This window comes from Suncus etruscus, chromosome 3, assembly GCF_024139225.1.
Source record: "Suncus etruscus isolate mSunEtr1 chromosome 3, mSunEtr1.pri.cur, whole genome shotgun sequence".
Taxonomy (NCBI): domain Eukaryota; kingdom Metazoa; phylum Chordata; class Mammalia; order Eulipotyphla; family Soricidae; genus Suncus; species Suncus etruscus.
Window position 1 is genome coordinate 76,358,581 of NC_064850.1, and position 15,616 is coordinate 76,374,196.

Sequence of the window (15,616 nt, forward strand, 5' to 3'; positions counted from 1 at the left end):
GAGTTCTAGCAACAGCAACTCTTCCTTCGTCTCTAGTAAGCCTATATGGCAGATTTTTAATTTATCAACCTCAATTAATCTAGGTAAATTTATTCTTTTTTTAATCCCACCCCAGTAAGTCTATTATTTACAAACACACACATACATACATACATACATTGTCACATACATACACATTCTACATACACATTCTAAAGGTCAATTTCTCTAGAGGAACCCTGGCTCACATTTCCTTCTCTCATCTTCTAATGACCCTATGATGTAAGCAATATTATATACATTTTGAAATGAGAAAATAGAAACTCAATGAAGTCAGTAAGTTAATTCTTCATATTTGTAGGTAGATAAACTATGTCTTGAGTCAAAAAAAAATTTTTGTTTGTTTTTGGACCACACCCAGAGGCACTCAGGGGCTACTACTGGCTCTGCACTCAGAAATCACTCCTGGCAGGCTCGGGAGATCATATGGGATGCCAGGGATAAAACCAGGATCCATCCTGGGTAAGTTGAGTCAAAAATTTTGACCATAAAACTCATGTTCTTAAATAAACATGCTAGTAATAAGCCATAATTAAATCAATAGATAAAGACTGACTCACTTTTATGTAGACTTCTCAAGTAGACTTTTTTTGTTTCTGAAATTTACAATGACTCAATTTTCTTTTGAAGTAGACCTTCCAACTCATCCAACCATTTCAATGTTTTATTTTACTGATTAGAAGAAAATTGAATTCCTTGATGTTATCCAATTAGTGAATGACCAGATAGTTACAAAATCTTCCATCTCTTACGAGTTAATATTGGAGAACTTTCACTGTGCCACACAACTTCCACAACATTTGGTCAGTGACAACAAGTTTTTACAGAAAAAAAAAAATGATCTTTGCTGGGATAGAATCCTGTGGCCACTACATTCCTCCAGCCAAAAAAATATCCTCTTCCTTTGACAAAATCAGTTGGAGCATATGGATTCCAAGTCCAGCTAATCTATCTTTCAAATCACAGTATAGGTTAATCATCTGGGGGCAAAACAAGGGGATAAAGAATATAGAAAGAAACATAGGACCTATGGCTTAACAGCAGAACATACATATTGTGTACTTGAGATCCTAAGTTTGGTCTGCAATACCAAAAAATTAATAGTAATAGGAATGTGACAATATCCATATAAAGTCAAGCTTTTTCTGGAACTCTTCAGCTTAAATTAGCAGTTTCTTCTTTTTTCTCTTTCATTTTTCCATATAATAAGACTTTATCATTTCATCCATCACAAAGGCTTTAATCTTTGATGGTTAAATGAATACCATCAAAAAGCATTTCGATTATATGCTCAGTGAATATTCATGGAACAAATGATGTGTTCCTTTTTAGGAAAGTTGATCAATTAGATAGACAGAAATTTCAAGTTGGAAACTGAACTCAACTTCTCACATGACTTTTTTCTCACATTTATTAGCATGAGTTCTTAAAGTCACACAGATATTAAAAGCTGATAAAAAAAAAAATCTTCCAGGAGAGCATCCTTTTGCCTTCAAAGGAACCATTGTGTGAGATTGTTGGGAGAATTAGAGCAACCACATTTTCACATTGTTTTATACAGGTCAGAACTCAGTGAATGCCAACTTTATATTATAATTGCCAAATAAAAACAAATGTAACAATCTGACTTCCTTGACATAAAAAGAACTGAGAAAATAAGGGGGGAAATTGTCTTTTCTTCTACCTGGAGTCTCTTCGTGGCATTTTGGGTGATTGACGAAAATAACAGAAAATAAGGGAAATGCTTTGAATATCAGATGAAAGTAAGTTGAATTCCAATTTTAATGAGTCTCTGTTGACATCTCTGTCTCTGAATGAGCATCATCAGCTTCAGAGTTCTTTATCTGGATCAAGCATGTTTATAGTTGCAGTTTTCTTTTGTAATTTCTGCTCTACTTTTCTTCCAGTTGGGATTAGAATATTAGCCAATGTGTTCACTTAGCTTAAACAATTGTTAGGATTTATCCATTAAGATTCACTTTCCATAAAGCTAAAGTGTAGTTTTCTGCATAAGCTTTTTAGGGTGTTAGAAAGATCAAATTGAAGGAAGTGTGCAGAAGCTTTTTGGCTGGCTACTTTGCTTGAGGGTTGAGAAGAGGTGGATAGCTTTTAGAATAAAAGCTTTACTTTATCCAAAGGCTTTTGAATGCTTGTTTTGCACTCTACACTTAGGTTTTTTTTTATTATAAAATAGTAGTTTAAACTATCATTTATATGAAAAATGCATCCTACTCATTAAATTCTGACTGACACAAGATACAGAAAATAAATATGCAAATAGGTAAAGATAGATACACATGTATGTGATCTGACTTTCACAATTTTCCTAAAAAGAATCTTTGAAGAAATCTTTGAAGAAACAACAGTTTACCAAGGAAAACTGAAGATTATAGAGATTAAGGTCAAGAAACTTACTTAAAATCACACAGTTATTAAGCCAGAATAGTACCATAGTCAAGATATTGAGCCAACCCAAATGTCCAACTGCAAATGTATAAATGGAAAAAAGTCGTGGTGTATATACATAATGAAATACTGTGCAGCTGTAAGAAAGGATAAAATCTTGCAATTTACCACCACCTGGATAGATTTGGAGAGTGCATGATGAGTAAAGTACATCAGAAAGAAAGGGTCAGATACAGAATAATCTCACTCATTGGTGGGTTAAAGATGAAATTTAGGGCACGGAGAGATAGCACAGCGGTGTTTGCCTTGCAAGCAGCCGATCCAGGACCAAAGGTTGTTGGTTCAAATCTCGGTGTCCCATATGGTCCCCCGTGCCTGCCAGGAGCTATTTCTGAGCAGACAGCCAGGAGTAATCCCTGAGCATCGCCGGGTGTGGCCCCAAAACCAAAAAAAAAAAAAAAAAAAAAGATGAAATTTACAGGGCAAGGTAGCAACAAAGGGCTAAAGGCAACACAATGAGAGGATAGATACACAAAACTGAGTTTAGAGAGAAGGTTGGGAAGGGGTTCGAAAGAGAGTGGCTTGATGGAGGCAGGTACACAGATGATGAGTGTAGTGTTGAAATTATGGGCACAGATACCATCACTTATAGTTTTTTTTTCTTCTCCTTTACTTTTTTTTATTAACATAATTTTTATTTTGATCATAGTGGCTTACATATTGTTGACAATAATATTTTAGGTACATATTTACATAAAATCAGGGGGGATTCCCATCACCAGTTTGTCCTCCCTACTCCTCCGTTTTTGTCCTACCTCCCATATCCTCTTCCCTCACCTCCAGGGCTGCTAGAATATGTGGTCCCCTCTGTACCTATCCTATTACTTAGTAGTCTTGCACTTGTTTGGTCCTGATGCCTCCCTTATTTCCCCCTCTAATTGGGAGGCAGGACTAGGTAGTTCAAGTTATGTGGTTTTGTTTGAAGAGGAGAAAAGTAATAAACTGGGGTAACCATCACTTACAGTATTTTAAATCATAGTACCTCAATCAATAGAAATCTCCAGTTGGCCTTCAAAAATCAAGTTAAACTAATTTTACAAAGACCAAGAAAATCAATTGTGTAAAAAATGACTTTAAACTGCCAGGTGTCAAGATACTGTTGTCATTAATTATTTGGGTTTAAAAGGAAAAAGTGGTTAACCATAGAGGCAATCTAGGGGACAGGAAGAAAACTGAGGACATTGGTGGATGGAGGTAGACACTGATGAAGAAATGGGTGCTCCAACATTATGTTCCTGAAACTCAGTAATGAATAATTTTAATTTATGGTAATTAAATATTTTTCATTATTAAAAATAAATTTAAAAAATTTAAAGGTTGTCCTTTCAAGAGAAGCAGAAACTTGTAAAATAAAAATTCTTGAGTTGTGAGATCAACCCCAGGTGAACAAGTCTGAAGCAGGATCACACATGCAATAATCCAGACCAGGCTGAGAGTGAAACATGTGTAGTCTGGCAATCTTCTATATCATATGAAGTGCAAGCTGTCTACCATAAATGTTTTTATTGAGAAGAGGTGGGGTAGTAGGAATAGAGTAAGAGCAGATAGGTCAGGCTGTCCTGAGCCTGTCCTGCCCAGGTTTACAGATAAGACAATCTTTGTTTTGGGAGAAACCAAGTTGTAAACAAACAGATACAAAGAAGCCAGGGATGATTTTGTTATGGATACAACAAGGTATAATCTAACAGTGCTGAATTAATTTATATAGAAGAAAGCAAACAAATAAAAAACAACAATGCCTTATTAGTTTACATAAAGTAACATGGGAAGGTGATATTATAATTTGTTTTAAGCAAAATATAGATGAATAAACACTTACTTTTTCCATAAAAATTTACATATGGTTGTAAACCTATGAAGATTAAAGCCTACAGATGTTGGTACCCATTTTTTACACCAGAGGGAAATATTCCCAAGCAAAATCAGACTAAGAAATTAAAGTTAAATTAAAAAAATATGAATAAAAAGATAGGAGTTTGAGGAAATCATCTCAAGTGACCTCTGAGCACAGACCCAGGAGCAAGCCCTGAGGACCACTGAATATAGCATAAAATCAAACAAAACCCCAAAAGTATAAACATTAAGTTATTTTCTATAGACTATCTAGAGAATTTATACATATTTTCACATAAACAGATGGATATTTTTATTTTTTAAACAACTAACCTCACCTGATCTCTGATAATAAGAACTTTTTTCTGAACAGTATTTAAACAAGTGAAGTTAGTGAAATTTTAAAAATAATACCCCATTATAAAAATCTTTCAGAGCACAATTACTGAGATAAAGACACTAGTGTTACCACTATCAAATACAATCTAATCTGTTAATTTGGAACATGAGGCAAATGGAATTCATCTCACATTTTAGATGGCATGGATCCTTTCACATATGGAGTGAGCATCAGTTGTAACACTAGCCCTGTCAATTTCTTGGGTGAACTTGGAGGACAAATTATGTAATATGTTTTGTTATTATCAAACTGCTTAAACTTTATTTTTCAGGAATTGCTCCTGGCTCAGGGACCATATGGGATGCCAGTATTTGAACAACTTGCCTTGCACATGGCTGACCAGATTCAATCCTTGACATCCCATATGGTTTCCTGAGTCCTGTGAGGAGTAATTCTCACATAGGTAGGTGTGGGGCCTCCCCCAAAAAGAGAGATTGTGAAAAGATGTGAAAGTAACTGCCACCAGAAATATTGTTTTATTTGTTCGTTTTTGTTTTGGGCTACACCAGGTGGCATTCAGGGGTTACTCCTGGCTCTGCGCTCAGAAATCGCTCCTGGCAGGCTCAGCAGGACCATATGGAATGCTGGGAATCCAACCTATGTCCGTCCTGGGTTGGCCACGTGCAAGGCAAATGCCCTATTGCTGTGCTGTCACTCTGGCCCAAAAAACATTGTTATATAGTGACTTTGGATGCTACTAAATATTTGAAATCACTAAGTTCTATGAACCTACTCAAAATGATTACATCAAGTCACTTGTTGACTTTTGAACCATTTTGAACCAAATGTGTTGACATTTGGTTCTCTGACACATTGCTTCTTCTCTACTGCCAGTCTTTCTTTCCATGTATGTGAATGGGCACAAAGTGAATGCTCTGCTAAGGTCCACCTTTTAGACCACTCTATGTTGTGGAGGTGTCTCCTTTTCTTTTCTTTTTTCCTTTTGGGCCACATCCTGTGTTATTCAGGGTTACTCCTGGCTCTGTATTCAGGAATCACTCTAGGCAGGCTTGAGGAGTTACAAGGAATATCAGGAATCAAACCTGGGTTAGCTTGTGCAAGGCACCTTACCCACTGTACTATCATTCCAGCCCCAATATCTCCCTTTCTAAACTCAAAAAACAACTCACTTATATTTTGGGAGCACCTGCTAAATATTTAAGAATGAGGGATAAAACTGGGATAATTAAGGAGTTAGAGTTTATTGTAAAGTTCAAGTCTAGGATCTTCTCCTGTGTCCAGACCTCTCCTTTTACCCTTGTATAGTGTCCTAAGTCTGATCCCTTGCTGTCCATTATCCTCCAGTATACCATGTTGTTCTCTGTCCCCATACTATTCCTATCCAGTGTACATGTCCCTAGCCTGAAATTAGCAGCTAGAACTGTGTCACCTGTGTCCTCTTTTTGCATTGCCCTGCTCTGTCACCCATTTCTGGGACTTTCTAGGACTAGGTCCAGTGTTTTCTGTCCCCTTGGCTTCCCATGTCTCTTTCTGATATGGCCCCACTCACATGGGTGAAAACCCTACTGTCTCCCTGTCATAGATGAAAGACTAAAACTGACCATTGCCTGGTTGGGGGCTTCCTTTTATCTTCTGTTATGTCCACCTCTGGCCATCACATTACCAGTTTTAACTGAATGCTATTTTTATTAATACCTTTTTTATAATTATAAAAATAATTATAATAACATAAATGGAAAATATTTGTTTACCTGGCATCCCACACTCCCTTCTCACCATAACACAATGTACAGCTAATATCTAACAAAAGTAAATGTGAATGACAGACTCTGATTTAAGTGGAAGCCATTGAGGCAAACATACAGACCCACTGAACTGAAAGTGAAGATAAGATAGCATGAATGCTTTGCATGAGAAAAACATTCTTTTCCCCTCAGTGTTATAATTCTAGGAGCAATATCATTAATAGATTCCATCATTTCTAGCTAAAGGAGTATATATATATACCCTTCTAGTCTTGACCTTCCTGCTTCTCTATGATACATAAAATTCAGGCGCTTAGAAAATATATTTGTATTATTCCATCAAATGCAGATGAGGTTTTATGATAATAGCACCTTTCTTTCCTCAAGGCCTGTTTATTAATTGACTATTAGTTTCATATTCTACTAAGAATATCCTTCATCATTTGATAATCTGTCTTTTCAGCTCCCTGATTTCAAAGGTCTTCTTTCCTCATTCCAAACAAGAGCAATTGTATGGCTTTAAAATTTTTGTAATCAATGCAGGAGCGAGTGTACATTAGTGAAGGAATGTACCTCGCATACTGTCATCCCCAGTTCAATTCCTAGAACTCCATATGCTCCTCTAAATCTAACTACTTTGTGACCCCTAAGCATTGAGAAAGACTGCTCTGAGAACTGCTGAGTGTGGGCCCAAAAATATAAAAAGTAATATCTAAAAATAAAAATTCTGTTATCAAAACTTCTCCCACTTCCCTTTCTCTGATAATGTTACTGCAATGTTAAATGATAATGTTAATGCACATATATGTGGCTGTAGTGTTTGCTAAGGTCACACTTTTAGTTGAGAGTGCTCACACATTCTGGCTATAGCACTTGTTGGGAGTGTGGTACTTCTAGGATTCATGCACTTCCATTGCAGTTTTACACACTCTATCCACAGTGTGTCTGAAACTACTTCTATGCCAAGGATCACAGACCACAGGGCCATCAGGATGATGCTCAGCCTATGAGCAGCCTCCAGGAATGGGATTTAGGACTTGTGTTTTCAAAACAAGCACTACGGCCACTTAGCTGTCTCCTGCCCCTATGGCATCTCTTCCTTAAATATTTCTGGCATACCACATTATATATAACAAGGGGCATATACTGTTGGAATACACTTATACATTGTACCATGGCTGCATGGTAGCAATAATTTGCATTATCATTCACCACATAGTTATTATTTCCTTTTTGGGGGGTGAGAAGCACTACAATCCAGTTTTATAGCAAGTCTAAATATTAAAATTTAATGGTGGGATGCCCAGAGAAGATGCAGCAGGAGAGAGCCTGCTTTACAAGATTAGTAAAGATTCAGTTTCCAAGCCTAGCACCACCATCCATTCCCCAGGCAATCTCAGAGATGCTTTCGCATCCCTGGTGCCACAACAGAGTGTGATCACTGGCACTAGAGTTATAGCACAACTATGGGTCAGGCCTAGCACACAACCAACCCAAGTCTAATCCTCAGCATTTCATATGGTCCCTTGAGCATCTCCAGGAGTGACTCCTGAGTGCAGAACCAGAAGTAATTCCTGAGCAGTGCCACTGTGGCCACAAAACAACAACAAAAAAGAGGGTGATCATTGACACTATGTATTTAAGTATGTGCAAGCACAGGTATTATAGTGTATAATTCCTGCAAGCATCAAATCTCTATGAGCACCACACTCACATGGACACAACCTTAGTCATCAGATAAACCCCAGGAATACAAGGAGAAAATAGAATTTAAAAAGTGCTCAATTTATAAATATAATACTGCTGTATATATATTTTGTATAGCTTTCAATAAGTAGTTAAGTATATATAAGCGCTCTCCAAAAACACACCCAACACACTTGTGCATGTATCTACCCTATATAATTTCTTCAAATTATGTTTCTTAATCCTTACTGTTTAAAATAAGTCATGATTTCAAAATGCTGAGGGAGGGGGCATGAAAGGCCTGTGGGATAAAGGTGACAGTAAAAGTGACTGGAACTTTGGTAAGGGATACAGTGTGGCAGCACCACAAGCATAAAAAGCTGACACTACTATAAAATAGTAAATAAACAATAAATGCATAAGCAACAGATGAATAGTTCAGAGTTTTTGGCACTTTGGCTGTGGTGGAGGTATAATAACATACTTCTTTTGTTTGTTTTTTGTTTTTTGCTTTTTGGCCACACCCATTTGATGCTCAGGGGTTACCTATGGCTAAGTGCTCAGAAATCGCCCCTGACTTGTGGGGACCATATGGGACGCCGGGGGATTGAACCACACTCTGTTCCTTGGCTAGCGCTTGCAAGGCAGACACCTTACCTCTAGCGCCACCTCGCCGGCCCCAATAACATACTTCTTATACTACACATATAACCAGTAAGATTAATGTAACCATATTACCTGCCATGATTAAAAATTTTAACTCATAAAACATTAAATCACAATAAATTGATGCTGTCAAGCCACTGTTTATTTATTGAATGAAATTTGCTGAATTCAGTAACCTTTGTATTCAAGAATTTAAGTTTTTATAGTTCTAAAGGTTAAAAATAATCTGTGTATTGTAAATATTTGCTGCATTATATGAGATACACACAATGCTGATTTTTGAGCATTCTGAGTCTGCTGTCCAGAAATTACATCACTAAGCTGGTGAGAATGGCCAAGGTGTCAACATGACTTTGTGTTTCTCTACCTGCCATGATGGCCAAATGTGATGAGTCCTATTAAGTCTCTAAAGAAGCCTGCTAGATTTTCCAAACCTGGGAAATCTTAGATCTAAGGAACTCCTGTTCCTTATTATTGGAGGGCAAGTTTTTAATGCAATTGTAACAGTTCTTGGATGTCCCAGATCTTGTATTTAACACCCTGTCTTCTACCTATATATTGAAAGCAAATATTACGTTTACAAAAAAACAAATGTACACACAGAGATCTCTCTGTGCACAAACATACACAGTGATAGTCATACACATGTCACACAAAATGGTGATTTAAAATAATTTGCAAATTTGGAGTTTCAATGCTTCCACTTTATTCCATTAAGATGGAATTTATCAGCATGCTGGAAGAGAACATGAGATTTAAGCACAGTTCTATGTCAAAACTGTCCAAGAAGTTTCTATAATAGTCCTGGCATTGGGGCTGCTCTCTAAACCAAATATTCAGCATCTTTAGAGATAAGAGCACATTAAATAACAGAATTATTAAAAAGGAAAAAGATAGTAGCACAAGCATTAGTGTTTTCCCTACGTCCCTAGTGATTCCAGTGTTCTTGTCACAGTAAACCACTTCAGCCATAGAATCCCCTCTTCTCAAGCAAATTAAGCACTAATGTCCTAGATGTACAAAAAGACAACATCTGGAAGGGTAAAAAGAATGCTGAAGTAAGAATTAGAAAATCTGGATGGAAGCTTTGCTCAGTTGTTGACAAGCTCTGCAGCTCAGGGCCACATTCCAGATGTTCACTGCAGTGTAACAAAGCACTCACAAGTCAGTCAAGTAAAACAACCACCAGTTTATTATGTACAGAAACATCCAGGATTAGGATTCAGTCAGTACAGAACAAGCCCAACTTGTCTGTGCTCTACAGTGATTGGGGATTTAGTTAAAAAAGGTTTGACTGGCTAAGGTTGAGATTAACTGGATGTTCCTCCTTTACTGGTCCTGCTAGAATGAGTAGATAATACTGTGGACTGCAGTACTTATGTGGCTTCTCTGGCAGTCTGAACTTCTTGACAACATGGTAGTGACAAGGAAATCAGTAGTCAGACTTTCCACAGGGTCATTCAAGTACTCAACCAAATAAAATCCATCAACCTTGAAGTCAACCTTTGAAGTCACCTGGTTGTCTTGAGCAATAATGCAGTGGTAAGGCACTTGCCTTTCACAAGGCTGACCCAGGTCCAATTCCTGGCATCCCATGTGGTCTTCCATGTACTACCAGGAGTGATTCATGAGTGAAGCAGAGTCAAGAGTAAGCCCTGAGCACTGCTGGGTGTGGCCCAAAAAGGAAAATAAATAGGTCACCTGTTGTCATTTCCAGTGTCCTCAAGAGATAGAAGAATCATAAGGCTGCCCTGTGTAACATGAAGCTCATCCTTGAAAGGCTTGAGAATTTGTGCATATATATTATTATTTCCATAAATAGATTACATTTAGCCTGTTTACTGCCAATATTGTATATCTATCATGCACAACAAAGTGGCTCAAACAATGTACATTTGTTATTTTTGTAGTGTCCATAGTTCTTGGAGAGGTAGCTTAGTTAGCTTTTGTACTGCAGGGCTCCATGCAGGTATAGGTTCAGTTGTGGTCCTCTCTAAGCTTAATCTAAGAAACTATTTCCAAGCTCACATGGCTTTGCTCTTTGTTATGACTCCTGCCCCCCACCAGAATAGGGTCTTGCTTCATTGGTGCAGACAAGGTGAGAAAAGCAGCATAGTATACTTCAGCACAGAATACCACCGCATAGCTTAACATAACATAGCATATATCATAGCATAGCATAAACAGAACAGAATGGCATAGAATAACATGGCATAGCATATTACAGCATGACATAATTTGGCATAGCATGTTGTAGTATGGTGTAGCATAAACTGGCATAGTATAGCATAGCAAAGCACAGCATAACATAGCATTGTGAAGCATGGAATTACATTGCATAAAATAGCACAAAACAAATTAGAATACAATAGAATCTGTTCTCCAACCAAAATTGCAGACTTTTCCACCTAATCACAAAGTAACAACCCATTGACTGCTTTTGAATCCTGTTGTTTAGAAGTCACTTGCTTGTACCAGGCAGGGATGAGTCATTGCCAGCCAATGACTGCCAGCCAATTAGCTGCTGTCTTATTAAATTTTACAAAATAAACTCATGCCAGTCTTCCCAAAACACAACATTTTTATGAGAGTTCAATAAGTTGTCTTTGACAATATGTTTTGAGATGTCTATCACTGTACAAAAAAAGAGCACTTTTTAAGGGTCAAACCTCCAACCACAACCTATGACTATATCTCGAATGTCTATTTATAAGTGGGCATGAGTTTGTCTGTAGTGGATTCCTCTATATTTGCCTAATCTATATTTTAAACAATCTATGCCCATATTGTATTAGCCCCTGTTATATATTATCCCTTGCCCATATTCAGAAATTCTTCTATCTTCTCACCCCCTCAATCCTGATCCGTTATCTCTCTCTATTTAACTCTCTTAACCCTCAGTTTTTAACTCCTTAGGAACCCAGGCCAACCCCTCCCTCAGTAAGCTGCCACTTGGATCCCAAAGTGAAAGGACACCCCCTGTCCCACATCTCTTGCCCCTACAAGAAGCTGCAACCACCACTCCTGCTAACTCATTCTATATGGCCCTTTTTCTCTGACCACCCCACAATATGGACTGTTGCATGCTACCGAACTCAGCTCCAGAAGGACACCCAGCTCTAGGATACTACCTGATCCCTTACTGCTACAAACCATATCTCAGACTCAATAAGACCACGGTGTGGGAAGAAAATGTGTCCTGGATCTTATCCCTCCCCCCAAGACTATCATTTTTTTAAGAGCTTGATGAGGTTTATTTGCAAATATTACAGGGAACCACATTCACACAGCTCCACGCTGCATTTTGAAATTCATCCCAACTGTGGGCTGGCCGACCTGCAAGCTGGACAGACTACCGAAATCCAAAAGCATCAGCATATCCTTAGTTTAAAGATTCACCTCAATGATCTCCTGGTCCAGGGCTGAGACCTCAGGCACGTAATTGTCTCTCCAATCCCGCTCCTCCTCCTGCACTTTGATGGAGATGCCACGCACAGGCCCCCTCAGGTGCGTGACATAGCCAGCGATCTTGTTGCGGAGCTTCTTGCTCAGGATGATGGCGATCTCCTCGCACACATGCTTGTTGGTGTGGAAGTCGTTGCCCAGGCGCATATAGTACTTCTGGATGATGACCGGAGCCGCCTTCTTCATGGCCTTGGTGCGAACGTGGCCCATGTTGGCGGCTTTCCAGTAAAGAGCCCCCCAAGACTATCTTAAAGGACTTAATGGGGATATTTATATTTTTCTTGTATGTTTAATTCCTTAATAGTTTATACCTCTTAGTGTGTTTATTTCCAAATGTAAAGGTAGCCACCTCCATCCCTTCCTTTTATTTTTATTTTTATATTTGCTTGTTTTGATTATGCTTAGTACAAAATTCTAGAAGAAAAGTCTTGCTTGGGATAAAAGTTCAGGGCATAGAGATTGTATAGCTTGTCATTTTTACCCCTAAATGCACCAACAATATTATATGGCATCATTCCTTTTTTGCATAGGTACATTAAAATGGGGAATAGAAACAAGTTATTATCTACTAGGGATAAGAAACCATAAATTTTATAATACTGGAGCACCTTTCACCCTGAACATATATCACGAGGACTTGACTTAGACCTCATGTGATCGAACATCGACCTTCCAACCCTGAATCCCAGATCCCAACCTTAGAACTGGCACAGTTTCCTGAAGCAGCACCAGAAATTAAATTCCCCCTGGGGGAGTCCCTAATATTACTCTGCTACCAGCTAGCTCAGGGTAGGTTGATAGGACATCCTGAAGATGACAAAACAACAACAATTTGATCTAATTTTGATGAGGCTGCCTTACCTCATTACCTAACGGTGTGATGAAATCAGAGTACACTCAATCCTTTGATCTGTGCAAAAACTAAAATCACTAAATATAGAAGACTGACTATAACAATCGTGACTGAGCAGAAAAAGACTCTATCCTAGAGTATGTCGTATAATTTCTGTAAAAACCAAGATCTCTAATTACAGAGGACTGACTTTAACAACCACAACTGAGCAGAACATTTCCTGGCTCCATAGAGAAAGACGTTGGGGCTTGGCAATGAACATGTCCAGAACCTATCGTTGGTCTCATGACAGTATGCTTCAAGTGTGGAGAAACCCTGTAATTCTTAGGTCAAGGGAATTTCCTTTCTAATTTCCCCAATACTTACTGTGCCTATGCAAAAAACAACAACAAAAAGGAAAAAAACATCGAAATCTTGCCACACCAGCCCCTCTTTTTTAATTTTTTAATTTTTATTCTTTTTTTCTTATTTTAAATTTATATTTATAGTTTCTAGACAGGGGCTCCTGTCTTCTTCTTCTTCTTCTTCTTCTTCTTCTTCTTCTTCTTCTTCTTCTTCTTCTTCTTCTTCTTCTTCTTCTTCTTCTTCTTCTACTACTACTACTACTACTACTACTACTACTACTTCTTCCTCCTCCTCCTCTCCTTCTACATTTCCTCCTCCTCCATCTCCTCCTTCTCCTCTTTCTTCTTCTCCTCCTCCTCTCCTACTTTTCCTCCTCTTCCTTTTTCTCTTCCTCTTTCTCCTCCTCCTTCCTCTTTTTCTTCTCCTTTTCTTTCTTCTTTTTCTTCTACTTATTCTTTCTCCTTTCTTCTTCTCTCTTCCTCCTCCTTATTCTTTTTTTCTTCTTTCTTCAGCTTCTCCTCCACTCCTCTCCTTGTACTTTCCTACTCCTTCTTCTCCTCCTCATCCTTCTTCATGTTCTTCCTTCTTTCTTCTTTCTTTCTTTTTTTCTACTTCTCTCCTCCTACTTTTCCTCCTCCTCCTCATCCTTCTCCTTCTCCTCCTTCATCTTCTTCCTTCTTCCTTCCTTCTTTCTTTTTTCTTCAACTTCTCCTTCTCCTCTCCTACTTTTCCTCCTCTTTCTTCTCTTCCTCTTTCTTCTTTTTCTCCTCCTCCTCCTTCCTCTTCTTTCTTATTCCTCTTTTTTATTCTTTCTTTTTTCTTCTACTCCTTCTCTACCTCTCCTACTTTTCCTCCTCTTTCTTCTTTTTCTCCTCCTCCTTCTTCCACTTCCTCCTCCTTCTTCTCCTTCTTCTTTCTTCTTCCTCTCCTTTTTCTCCTTTTTTTGGTGCAGTTTTGTTTACACTTTTTTTGGGGGGGGGGCACAGCCAACTGTGTTCAGGAATTACTTCTGACTCTGTGCTCAGAAATTGCTCCTGGCAGGCTCGAGGGACTGTATGAGATGCCGGGAATTGAATCCAGGTTCATCCTGGGTCGGGGGCATGCAAGGCAAATGTGCTATCTGTGCTATCTCTCTGGCCCCTTGTTTCCACTTTTTAGATAACAGTCTGTGATCCCCAGAATTACATTAATGGAGACTAAGAACACAGATATGGGAAGATAGTATAACTTTGAATCAAACCATTTTCACTCTGAAAAAGACTCACAGCCTTTGGAAGTGATAAGAGACACTGTGCATGGTTGAGATCACTGTCGTAGCCAACTAGAGCTCAAAAAGTAAAAAAAAAAATCACCATTACTACAACTTAAAAAATAATTTGATTTAAGATGTAAAATTCTGAAGGGGCTAACATGGAAAGAATAATTTCTGGAACACTCCTGGTTAATACTTTAATGTGTGAATTGAAGGAAAAGGGTAATTGCTCAAAGGGCTGAGCATATGCTTTGCATGTAAGAACCCTAGGTTCTGTCTCCAGAAATGCAATGGCCTCCTGAGCAGTACCAGAAGAAAACCTCAAGTACCAAGCTGGTAGTAGCCCCAAAGCATAGCTGGGTGCAGCCCTCAAACAAAAACAAAACTAAACTTAAATGTAGATAATATAGGGTAACTTTGGGTGTTGGCCTACCTCCTCCAGTATAGTTTAGATACAATGATTATTTCCCATCTGCTCCCAAACCAAATCACATTGAAGCCCTTAAGGTCTATGTTTGCTAATTGGGTGTAAACCTTCTCAAAAACTCACAGTACTTCTTTCTTGCTTTAGGGCTTATATTGGAGGACAAGACCTAAAATAGAAACTCAAGAGAATAAAGCTTAGTCCAGTAGGTAAGACAGAATATTCCTAAGGAAACTGGACAAGAGAAAGGCTTCTTGGCAAAGTTTTACCCAAGGAATTGAAAAGTGCACTCTAAAACTGCTTTCTGAACTATGGCAGCAGCCAATTGCTTGACCATTGCTATATGGTTAAATGTTTTTGTTTTGCGACCACACACAGAGATGCTCAGGGGCTACTCTTGGTTCAGCACTCAGGAATCACTCCAGGGAACCATATGGCATGTCGGGATGAAACTCAGGTCAGCCATGTGCAAAAAAGAGCT

The 15,616-nt window shown here is 38.4% G+C and overlaps 1 pseudogene; it reads right to left on the reverse strand.

The window, feature by feature from the left end:
* Positions 1 to 12,026: 12,026 nt before the first annotated feature.
* On the reverse strand, positions 12,027 to 12,472 carry LOC126003516 (40S ribosomal protein S17-like; annotated as a pseudogene).
* Positions 12,473 to 15,616: the final 3,144 nt, after the last annotated feature.